The 11,832-nt window shown below is 35.4% G+C and overlaps 1 pseudogene; it reads left to right on the forward strand.

Moving 5' to 3' along the window:
* The first annotated feature begins 264 nt into the window (after positions 1 to 264).
* LOC102250445 lies at positions 265 to 1,006 on the forward strand (annotated as a pseudogene).
* The last annotated feature ends 10,826 nt before the right edge of the window (positions 1,007 to 11,832 follow it).

The following is an 11,832-nucleotide window of genomic DNA, read 5'->3' on the forward strand; positions in this document are numbered from 1 at the left end:
CACTTCAGTGCATGGCTGCCGGCCGCCATCTTGGTTGACAGTTAATTTGCATATACTCACTGATTAGCCAATGAAAAGGGTAGCGGTTGTACGCTAATTACCATGTTTCTCTTTTATTATTGTAGATGTTGAAAATACTGGGTTGATTTGTTATTCTTATTGGGAAAAAAATGTTACACTACATCCTAAGTATTTCTATTGAAAATCGGTAGCAATGCTTCCTATCTTGAAGTTATGAATGATTGCTCTAAAATAGAAAGTATGACTGCCGCCGCCGCCCCCACTTTGCACAGTCACCATGGTGCCCTACAGCATCATCTGCTTCCCTGTTCGAGGGCGTTGTGAGGCCACACGCATGCTGTTGGCTGACCAGGGCCAGAGCTGGAAGGAGGAGGTGGTGACCAAGGAGACCTGGCTGCAGGGCTCCCTCAAGGCCTCCTGTCTGTACGGGAAGCTCCCCAAGTCCCAGGACGGAGACCTGACCCTGTACCAGTCCAATGCCATCCTGTGACACCTGGGCCGCTCCCTCGGGCTGTATGGGAAGGACCAGTGCGAGGCGGCCCTGGTGAACGTGATGAAGACGGCGTGGAGGACCTCCGCTGCAAATACGCCACCCTCATTTACACCAGCTATGAGGCAGGCAAGGAGGACTACATGAAGGAGCTGCTGGGGTGCCCGAAGCCTTTTGAGACCCTGCTCTCCCAGAACCAGGGGCCCAGGCCTTCATCATGGGCAACCAGATCTCCTTCACGGACTACAACCTGCTAGACTTGCTGCTGATTCACCAGGTCCTGGCCCCCGGCTGCCTGGACTCCCTCCCCCTGCTTTCAGCCTATGTGTCTCACCTCAGTGCCCAACCCAAGCTCAAGGCCTTCCTGGCCTCCCTGGAGCACGTGTACCACCCCATCAATGGCAATGGGAAACAGTGAGGGCCTGTGGCACCCTCAGCAGGAGGCAGGGGCTGCCTACCTGCCTCCCCTTCCCTGGACCAATAAAATTTCTATAAAAAAATAAAATAAAATAGAAAGTATGCAGCACTTGAAAGGGACTTCCTGCATATACAAATTGAATCAATAATATACAAATTGCTATTTTTTAAAAAAATTTCACCCGAGAATATGTTTTTTTAAAAGTTGATTTTAGAGGGAGAGAGACACACACAGAGAGAAACATGAATGTGAGAGAGAAACATTAATCAGTTGCCTCCGTACCCACACCGACATGGGTTTGAACCCTCAACCTAGGTATGTACCCTGACCAGGAATTGTATCTGCAACCTTTTAGTGTACAGGAGGATGCTCCAATCAACTGAGCCACCTATGCCACCTGGCCAGAGCCAGATTGCTATTTTTTTTAAATCTATTTTTCTTTAATTTATCTTTATCATTGGTAGTATTACAGATGTCCTGTTTTTTCCCCATTAACCTCCTCCACCCTGCACCTGCCCCTCACCCAGGGTTATGCATAGATCCAGAGACATAAAAGCATGGAACAGACTGATGAATCTCAGAGGGAAGCGAGGTGGGAGGTGGGGGTAGGAAGAGATTAACCAAAGAACTTATATGGATATATGCATAATCCATGGACACAGACAATAGTGAGATGAAGGCCTGGGAGGGGGCGGGTGTGGGGTGGAAGGGATCAGTGGAGGAAAAAGGGGACATCTGTAATACTTTTAACAATAAATATAAATTTTTAAAAACTCTCAACAAATTAACTATGGAAAGAACTTACCTCAATACAATAATGACCAAATAATAATAAGAATGGCTATATGTGAAAAGCCCACAAGTAACATCATCCAGAACAAGGAAAAACTGAAAGTTTTCCTCTAAGATCTAAAACAAAGCATAGTACTGGAAATCCAAGCGAGAACAAGTAGAAAAGAAAATTAAGAGGAGTCCAAATTGGAAAGGAGAATTTTAAATATTTCTGTAGATAACATGTTCTTATATATATAGAAAGCTAAAAACTCCACCAAGAAAACTCTTAGAACTAATAAACAAGTTCAGTTATTTTTCAGCAAGCAAAATCAACATACAAAAATCAATTGCATCTCTATTTACTATCAATAATCTAGATAGAAAATTAAGAAAATTCAATTTACAATAGCATAAAAAATAATAAAAATACTTAGGGATAAACTTAACCAACAAAATGAAACACTTGTAAAATAAAAATTATAAAACATTGCTGAAAAAATTTAAAGAAGACATAAATAGAAATACATCCCACGTTTATGGATTGGAAGACTTATTAAGATGTTAGTATAGTTGCACCGAATCAGTGCGATCTCTCAATTCCCAATGACATTTTTGTAGTAATATGAAGACCCATTCTAAAATTCATATGGAATCTTAAGGGACATGTTTCAAAGAAAACCTTGAAAAAGACAGACAAACTTGGAGGACTCGTATTTCCTGATTTTAAAACTTACTGCAAAGCTATACTATTCAAAACAGTGTGCTACTGGCTTGAAGACAGACCTAGAATAGATTGGAGTCCCAGAAATAAACCCTTGCATAATATTCAAATGACTTGAGGAGTGTGCCAATCCACTTAATGGGGGAAAGGAGAGTCTTTTCAACAAATGGTGCTGGGAAACTGGATACCCACAAGCAAAAGAATGCAGTTGGACCTTTACCTAACACCATATACAGAAATTAACTTAAAATGGACCAAAGACCCATATGTAAGAAATAAAACTCTAAAACTCTTAGAAGAAAACACAGGGTAAAAGCTTCATGATATTGGATTTGGCAATGATTTCTTGAATGTAACACCAAAGGCACAGGCAATAGAAGTAAAAATAGACAAATCAAATTCATGAAAATTAAAAATATCTTTAGCATCAAAAGACAACATCAATAGAGTAAAAGGCAACCCACAGAATGGGATAAATATTTGTAATTTATAAATCTGATAAGTGGTTAATATCCAGAACATATAGAGAACAACAAAAACACAAACAACCTGATTATAAAATGGGTGGACTTGAATAGACATTTCTACAATGAAGATATGTAAATGTCACCTGGCTGGTGTTGCTCAGTGGTTGAGCCTCGACCTAGGAACCAAGAGATCATGGTTGGATTCCCAGTCAGGGCACATGCCTGGGTTGCGGGCTTGATCCCCAGTGGGGGACATGCAGGAGGCAGCTAATTGCTGATGTTTTGCTCTTGTCAATGCTTCTATCTTTCTACCCCTCTCCCTCTCTCTCTAAAATCAATAAAAGCATATTAAAAAAGATACACAAATATATAATAAGCACATGGAAAGATATGCAACATCACTAATCATTAGGGAAATGCAAATGAACGCTACAGTGAGATACCGCTTCAGAACTGTTAGAATGGTTACTATGAAAAACAAACGAACAAACAAAAAAACACATAATATGAGAAGTGTTGGCCAGGATGTGGAGAAATCGGAACCCTTGTGCACTATTGATGGGAGTGTAAAATGGTGCATCCAATATGGAAAACAGTATGGCAGTTCCTCAAAAAATTTTATATTAGAACTACAGTATGATTTAGAAGTTCTGCTTCTGGATATATATACAAAGGGTAGAAAGCATGAGCTCAGGGAAATATTTCCACACCCATTTTGATAGCAATATTAATTCACAATAGATGAAATGTGGAAGCCACCCAGATGTCCACTGATGGCTAATTGAATAAGCAAAATGTAGTATATGCATACAATGGAATATTATTCACCCTTTAAAAGGAAGAAATTCTGACATGCTACAACAGGGATGAGCCTTGAGGACATTATGCTTAGTGAAACAGTCCACTCACAAAAAGACAAATACTATATGATTCCACTTTATATGAGGTACTTAGAGTAATCAAAATCATAAAGACGGAAAGTAAAATGGTAGTTGTTTGGGGTTAGGAAGAGAGAAGAATGGGGAGGTATTGTTTAATGAATATAAAGTTCTAGTATTAAAAGATAAGAGTTTTAGAGATGGATGATCCTGATAGTTGCACATTATGAATGTATTTAATACCACTGAACTGTACACCTAAAAAATGATTTAGGTGGTTTTAAAAAAGTAAAATAGAAATCTACATGTGTGGGAGCTTATATTTTTGATTCATGTAATTGTATATTTATGATTCATCTACATGCATGGATAATTTTCTCTGATTTCAAAACAAGGGTAACTAAGAAATTAGTTGTAAAATCAATGTATGATTTATTGCCATTAATAATGAAAAGCAATTTTTCTTTTTCCTGACATCTGAACTGAATATACTCACATTTTAAAATGTAACACAAAGTATTACAACAAATAACTTGAACTCCTCCATTGAAATACCATTTCTTTTCATTTAAAAGCACATAGTACTGCCATCATGTGAAGATAGCTTTTTCAAATATTTACATTAAAAGTTATAACTATTTGATATAAAATGTGCTAGACATTAGCTCATCATAGAAACATTCAACGAATTTTTCACTTCTGCAACATTTAGCAAGAGCACATAGTATTGCTGAGCAGTATTCCCTCTAATTGTTTTAACTTATGAGTGTAGCATTATACTTTCTAAGTAATAAGAATTAAAAAACTGAGAATTCAAGAACAGGATTTACTATAGTAATAAAACTCACAACAAAGTAAAATCGACACATGTTAAATGATATGCAAAATTATTAATGAGCTGCATGGTAATTATTCAAAAATATTGTAGAAAATGACAGTAATTGGCATTGCTTTCCTCTGACTAAATCACTTATTTGTAGGGTAGAGGATATTGTTGGACAGCTCTAATTAGTTGAAGGTACTTTGTCATATTGAGCCTTAACATTTCCCTTGTAGTGTTCATCTAAAAATTCATATCTGTTTCTGCAGTTACACAAATTCCAAATCACTTAACTTCCCATATAGCAGTTATCAAATATTTGAAGATATCTATTTTTACCTTATTTCATCCTCATGTTTTCTCTATTCCAGGATGAGCAACTCAGTTTCTCTCAATTGTTCATCATAGGATATGTTTTTCAAACTTCTAAGAATCTTGATTGCATTCCTTTGCATATTTTGTGATCTCTTTTTTCTTCTCCATAGAGATACAGTACCTTAGATGTGGAATGAAATTTAACATTTTGATATGCTTGTTTCATTCTTTGATCTATGTAATCTATTTCTTTACATTCCCAACTTGAATTACAATTTTTTTCAAATAAACTTTTGAGGCATTATTTACACATAGTAAAATGTACCCACTTAAGAGTACATTTATGAGGTTTGACAAATTTATAAACCTGTGTAATTACTATCATAATAAAAATATAGCACATTTTTACCACTCCAAATGTTTCCCTATACCCCTTCATGTTCAAGCCCTCTTCCACCATAGGTTCAGGCAATCGTTTATTTGATTTATGTCACTATAGTTTTTTTCCCCTATTCTATGACTTCATGTAAATGGAATTATGTCTTCTCTTGTATATGGATTTTTACAAGCATTGTATTAGTCTGCTCAGGCTACAATAATAAAATACCACACACTGAGTAGCTTGAACAACAGAACTTTATTTTCTCGTGGTTCTGGAGAAGTCTAAGATCAAGGTGTTTACAGGATTGGTATCCTCACATGGCCTTTCCTCAGTGCGTGTATGGAGAGAGAGAGAGAGAGAGAGAGAGAGAGAAATGACCTGCTACTTCCCATATGCACCTTTTCTAGGGATCAAACTTGGAACCTATGCATGTGTCCTGACTGGGAATTGAACCCACAACCTTTTGGTGTACCAGACAACACACTAGCCAACTGAGCCCTCCCGCCCCCCAAGGCTGTCATAATTTTTATAATGGTATAATTCTTTAAATTAAACATGATAGATAATTATGCTTTCTTATTTCTGATATTTCTAGTTTGGGTCTTTTCTTTTCTTGATCATTAGTTAGAGGTCTGTCACTGTACTTATATTTTCAAAGAACCAAATTTTGGTTTCATTAATTTCCTCTATTTGTATGTTTTTCCATTTCACTGATCATCATTCTTATATTTATTTTTTTCCTTCTTACTTGGGTTTAACTTGCTATTTTGTTTTTTAGCTTTCTCAGATGGCAGTTTATATTGCTGATTTTAATCTTCTTAAAAAATATAAGCATTTAAAGTTATGAGTTTCTCGCTAGGTATTGTATTAGCTGCATTCTACAAATTTTGATTTGTTGTGTTTTCCTTTTCATTCAATTCAAGACTTTCTAATTTCCCTTGTGAATTACTCTTACACTCATGCTTTATTACAAAGTGTGTTGTTTAATTTATAAGTGTTTCAAAAATTTCCAGATATCATTTTGGTATTAATTCCTAATATAATGTTTCTGTGGTCCCCAAATATATACTGTATAACTTGCATTTAAATTTATTGGGGTTTTCTGGTTTAGCATATGATCTGTTTTGATTAATGTTCTATGTATATTTTAAGGTAATGTTTATTCTGCTTTCGTTGGATGCAGTATTTTATTTTATTTTTTGCTTTATAAATGTTTATTTGAAATGAAAACAAGAATGTTTTGTTACAATATTTATCACATGCACAACATTATTTTCACAGCATAAATAAATATATAAGGCAGAAGTCAATTTGCAGTACACAGTCAGCATCATGATGTAGGGATTTTGGTGATAACAGCATGAGTTATTACTTATAGTGCAGGAAAAAATAATGTGACCATAGCAACATTCTTGCTTGTAATTCCTCTTCTGCACACAGGACAACTATACTTCCGAGCTGCCATTTGTAATTCAGGTTGGCACCAAATCAAATAAATGAATAAATACATAACTGGGGATGAAGTGACAAATTTTCCTCACAGAATTCTAAATAACATATGTATATATCTACCCCTATCCCATAAGGTAGAACATAAGTGATTGACCCCTTTCCCTGGCCAATCACCCAAATTAATCTGTATCCTTTGAGTCGTGGTCATTTAAATATTTACTTATTCACTTATTTGCACTCCCGTAAAGACTATAATTCTCAATCTTGTTCATAAGGATAACTTGAAAAGCCTAGTCAAATTCCTTTTGAAAAAATGTATTGTTTTTCAAATACATTTGAAACCAGTCAGAACAAAAGAATAACCTAATATGACAGATTTTTAGTGAACCAATGTTGGCTTCTAGGGGTCTCCATTTATTTTTCCAAGTGATTTGAATCTTTATACTAATAATATAAAATATGGCTGAGGATTGATGCCAGTCTCTTCAGACTTTCTTGAATTTGGGGTAAAGTGTCATTCCTAGTCTTGAAACATCTTTCAAAGAAACAGATCTGGGTTTAAGTGATAACTGATAATTTTGGATGTGGAATGGCAACTAAATTACCTTCTCTGAAATTTGTGTTTTCTCTGTGAATGCAGGAAAATAATATTTATGCACTTTTCAGGGTTATTGTGAAAATTAGAGTTTATGTAAAATGTTTTGCATATAGTAGGTGCTCAATAATAGCTTGCATCAGCATTGTCACCATCACTTGAGATTTAGTTCTTTCTTATGAATGTTTGTTTAGCCACCTTCACAACACATGAAAAGGTACAATTAAAAATAAGATTGGGACTGTGGGTCAAAATTTCCCCTTTTTAAAAAATTTGTCAGGACAGGCTGGATTCATTCATCATCTTCACATACCTCTGTCACCTCTTTCCTCTCCCTGACTCTCAGGTGAGTCTTCTTTCCAATTTAATTGAGAAAATAGAAGCAATCAGAAATGAATTTCCACCTAGAGCAGTGGTTCTCAACCTTGGCTGCACATTAGAATCACCTGGGAATCTTTTTACAATCCTGATTTCTGGGCCTCATCCTCCGGAAATTCTGTTTCTTTGTTACTAATGTTGTGGCCTCACCCCATAACAAAGAAACAGAATTTCCGGAGGATGAGGCCCAGAAATCAGGATTTTAAAAAGATTCCCAGGTGATTCTAATGTGCAGCCAAGGTTGAGAACCACTGACCTAGAGTATACCAGTAACTTTACCCAGATGCCTTTCTGTTCTCTAGGAGAAGTATGTTTCTAGAGATGATTGAACTTTCTACTTGTCCAGTAGATCTTATTACCTCTGGCATGTTCAAAGACAAGCTTTCAGCAATTTTCCAAGTTTTTCCCCCATTACTAATTTCTCCTTTCTATACTATCATTTGCTTCAAACTACAGATATTCTTTCATCTTGAGGAAAAAACAGAAATTGAAAACCTCTTTTGACACCACATCTGTTAACAACCTTTCAGCTGCCATCATATTTTCCTTCTTTTGACAAAAACAAACAAAAAAACAAACAAAACACTCTTTAAAACATGTTAGTTACTTGCTGTTTTCAATTCCTCTCACTTCATTCCAGATCCCAATTCAGTGAGACATTTGACCCTATCACTGTACTGATATGTCTCTTATCAAGGTCAACTATGACCACCATTTTATTAAATCCATTTTTGATTCGCAGTCCTTATCTGTCCTAACATATCAAAGGTGTGTGACACAACTGATTATTCCTCTCATCTTGAAGCACATTCTTCACTTGGCTTCTGGGGAAACATACTTTTGGTTTTCCTCCCACTTTAGCAATTGCTCCTTTTAATATCCTTTGCGGGTTCCTTCTCAACACTCTGGCCTCTAAACTTTGGACTGGTCCTGAGCTTAGTCCTTGGAACTCTTCACTTTAAAACAATGTATATTGCAATTACAGTTTACATTCAATATTATTTTGTATTAGTTTCAGGTATACAGTATAGTGGTTAGACAATCATATACTATACAAAGTATTCCCCTCGATATTTCCAGGATCTGCCTGGCACCATACATAGTTATTGCTTTTTAAAAAATTTTATCCTCAGTCTGAGGATATTTTTCATTGATTTCAGAGACAGGAGGGAGGGAGGGAGGGAGGGAGGGAGGGAGAGAGAGAAAGAGAAAGAGAGAGAGAGAGAGAGAGAGAGAGAGAGAGCGAGAGAGAACAAGAGAGAGATCAGCTGCCTCCTGTACACACCCTGACCTGGGGTCGAACCCACAGCCTAGGTGTGTGCCCTTAGCAGGAATTGAACTCACAAACTTTTGGTACACAGGATGATGCTTCACCCACTGAGCAACACTGGTCAGGGCATAGTTATTACTTTTTATTTGTCCTCATTCTTTCAGTGATCTCATCTGATCTTAGATTTACATGTTATCTATACCAGTATTTCTGCCCCACACCATGACCTCTCAAATCATATACATAGCTGCTTAGCTGACTTCTTCAATTTGATATTTGTTTGGCATTGTACATGAAATATATTTAAAATCCAACTCTATATATTCCCTATCTCCAAACCTGCTGCTTCTCAGTATATGATATCTTCACTTCTATAATTGCTTAAATAAAAAAAAAAACTTAGTCATCTTTGACTCCTCTCTTTTTCATCCCATGTCCTACAAATATTTGCATATCTTATTGGTTTTGCTTTCCAAATATATCATAATTGAACATCTCACTCTATTGTCTCCACTGTGATCCAAATCATCATTATTTCTCATTTTTGATATTGAAATAGTATCGTAGTCTTGCTACTTCCTTTCCCACCCATACTCTAGTCCAGTGATGGCGAACCTTTTGAGCTCGGCGTGTCAGCATTTTGAAAAACCCTAACTTAACTCTGGTGCCGTGTCACATATAGAAATTTTTTGATATTTGCAACCATAGTAAAACAAAGACTTATATTTTTGATATTTATTTTATATGTTTAAATGCCATTTAACAAAGAAAAATGAACCAAAAAAATGAGTTCGCGTGTCACCTCTGACACGCATGTCATAGGTTCACCATCACTGCTCTAGTCTTTTTATAATAGCCAGATCATGTCATTTCTGTCCTGAATATACTTTAATGATTTTTTTCCAAAGTAATGAAAACAAGGCCATGACCAATCTGGCTCCTCTTAACTTCCTGACATCATCTCCTATTCTTCCTCTCAATGTATTGTTCCTTGAACATGCCTGCTACACTCCTGTCATAAGGCCTTTGCCCTTGACTTTCCTCTTCCTGCAATACAGAAAAATGCATATCTAGCTATCTCATCTTCAAATGCACCTTCTCAGTAAAGTTTTCCTTATATATGTTATTTTACATTTCAGTCCTCCACTTTTGACACCATCAACTCCTTGCTTTATCATTTTCTATAGCACTCATCAGCATCTGACTTCCTATGTATTTTACATATATATGTGGTCATTGTCTGTCTCCCCATTCATATTATAGAATATAGGTTCCATAAATCTGGGGATTTTTGTTTGTTTTATTTCCAACTGCATACGTTCTTATTGTTTAGAGTATCTGACTTATAGTTGGGGTTCCATTAATATTTGTTGAATAAATTTTATCCTAGTGTTGACAGATTTTCCACTTTTTGTCCCAGGCAAAAATAATAATTACATGCTAGATTTCTGAATTATTGAACCATTATATTCCCCGTGTGTTCTTAAGAGTATAATTTACATACAGTAAAATTTGCCCTTTTAATTGTAAAGTTCTGAGAATGCACAAAAGTGTATAGATATGTAGCCACCACCACAGCCAAGATAGAGATTCCCATGTCCTTTTGTTGTCTTCCACATCCTGGCAACCAGTAGTTTTGTTTTGTTTTTTGTTTTTGTATCTGTAGTTTCGTCTTACCCACAATGTCATATAGAATCATATAGTATGTATAGTAGGTAACTTTTTGACTCTGGCTTCTTTCACTTAGAATAATGCATTGAGATTCATCCAGGTTATTGCATTTATCAGTAAGTTGTTTCTTTTTATTAGGAGGATTATTCCATTCCATTGTATAGATATCCACTTCCTAGTTTAACAGTATTTGCACTGGTTGCATATTTTGTTGATTACTAATAAATATTCATGTGCAGATTTTTGTGTAAATGTAAGTTTTCATTACATTTGAGTGAACACTTATTGGTTGTGTGATAAGTTTATGTTTAACTATATATGAAATTTCCACTTGGAAAAATATTTTGAGATCCATCCAATGAATGCAAATTCTAGCTGCTTCCACATCTTGCACTTAGTTTGCCATTTTAAAAAAGCCATTATGATATGCTTGTAGTAAAATCTCATTGTGGCTTTAATTTATATGTTCTTAATGGTTAATGATATTGAATATAATTTTATGTGCTAATTTTCCATTTGTATATCTTCTTTGGTAAAGTGTTTTGTTTAAATCCTTTGCCTATTTTTTAAATTGGGTTGTTGATTTTTCTACTTGTTGAATTGTGACAGCGCTTTATAAATCCTGGATACAAGTCCTTTATGAAATTTATGATTTGGAAAGTATTTTCTCTTAGTCTGTTTGTTGCCTGTCTTTTCATTCTCCCAACAGTGTCTTTCAAAGAACACATGTTCCTAATTTTGGTGAAGTCCGATTTATCATTTTTTTCTTTTAAGGATGGAGCTTTTGTGTTATTTCTAAAAACTATTTGCCTATGCCAAGGCCACAAAGAGTTTTCTCTTAGAATTCAATTTTAAATTAATTAAGCTTTTATAAAAACATATAAACATATATCTATGAGCTGAATATTACCTGTGGGTGGCATTCTAACATCTACTCTATAAGTCTAATCTGGAAACCATCAATAGGAAAAAATTCTCTATTCTATGGCATTCAAATGATGACATGAAAGGCAAATTCCTTTACCATATTTTTTTACTTGTAAATATACATAAAATTATTTTATGATTAAAGTGATATAATATGTACTTCTGTACCACTGAAATATTCAAAGTCAGTAAATAGAAACTTAGCTAAGTAATGATCAGAAAGAAAACTTTATTTCAAATACAGCTTTCTACT

The sequence above is a fragment of the Myotis brandtii genome, unplaced genomic scaffold (assembly GCF_000412655.1).
Source record: "Myotis brandtii unplaced genomic scaffold, ASM41265v1 scaffold39, whole genome shotgun sequence".
Taxonomy (NCBI): domain Eukaryota; kingdom Metazoa; phylum Chordata; class Mammalia; order Chiroptera; family Vespertilionidae; genus Myotis; species Myotis brandtii.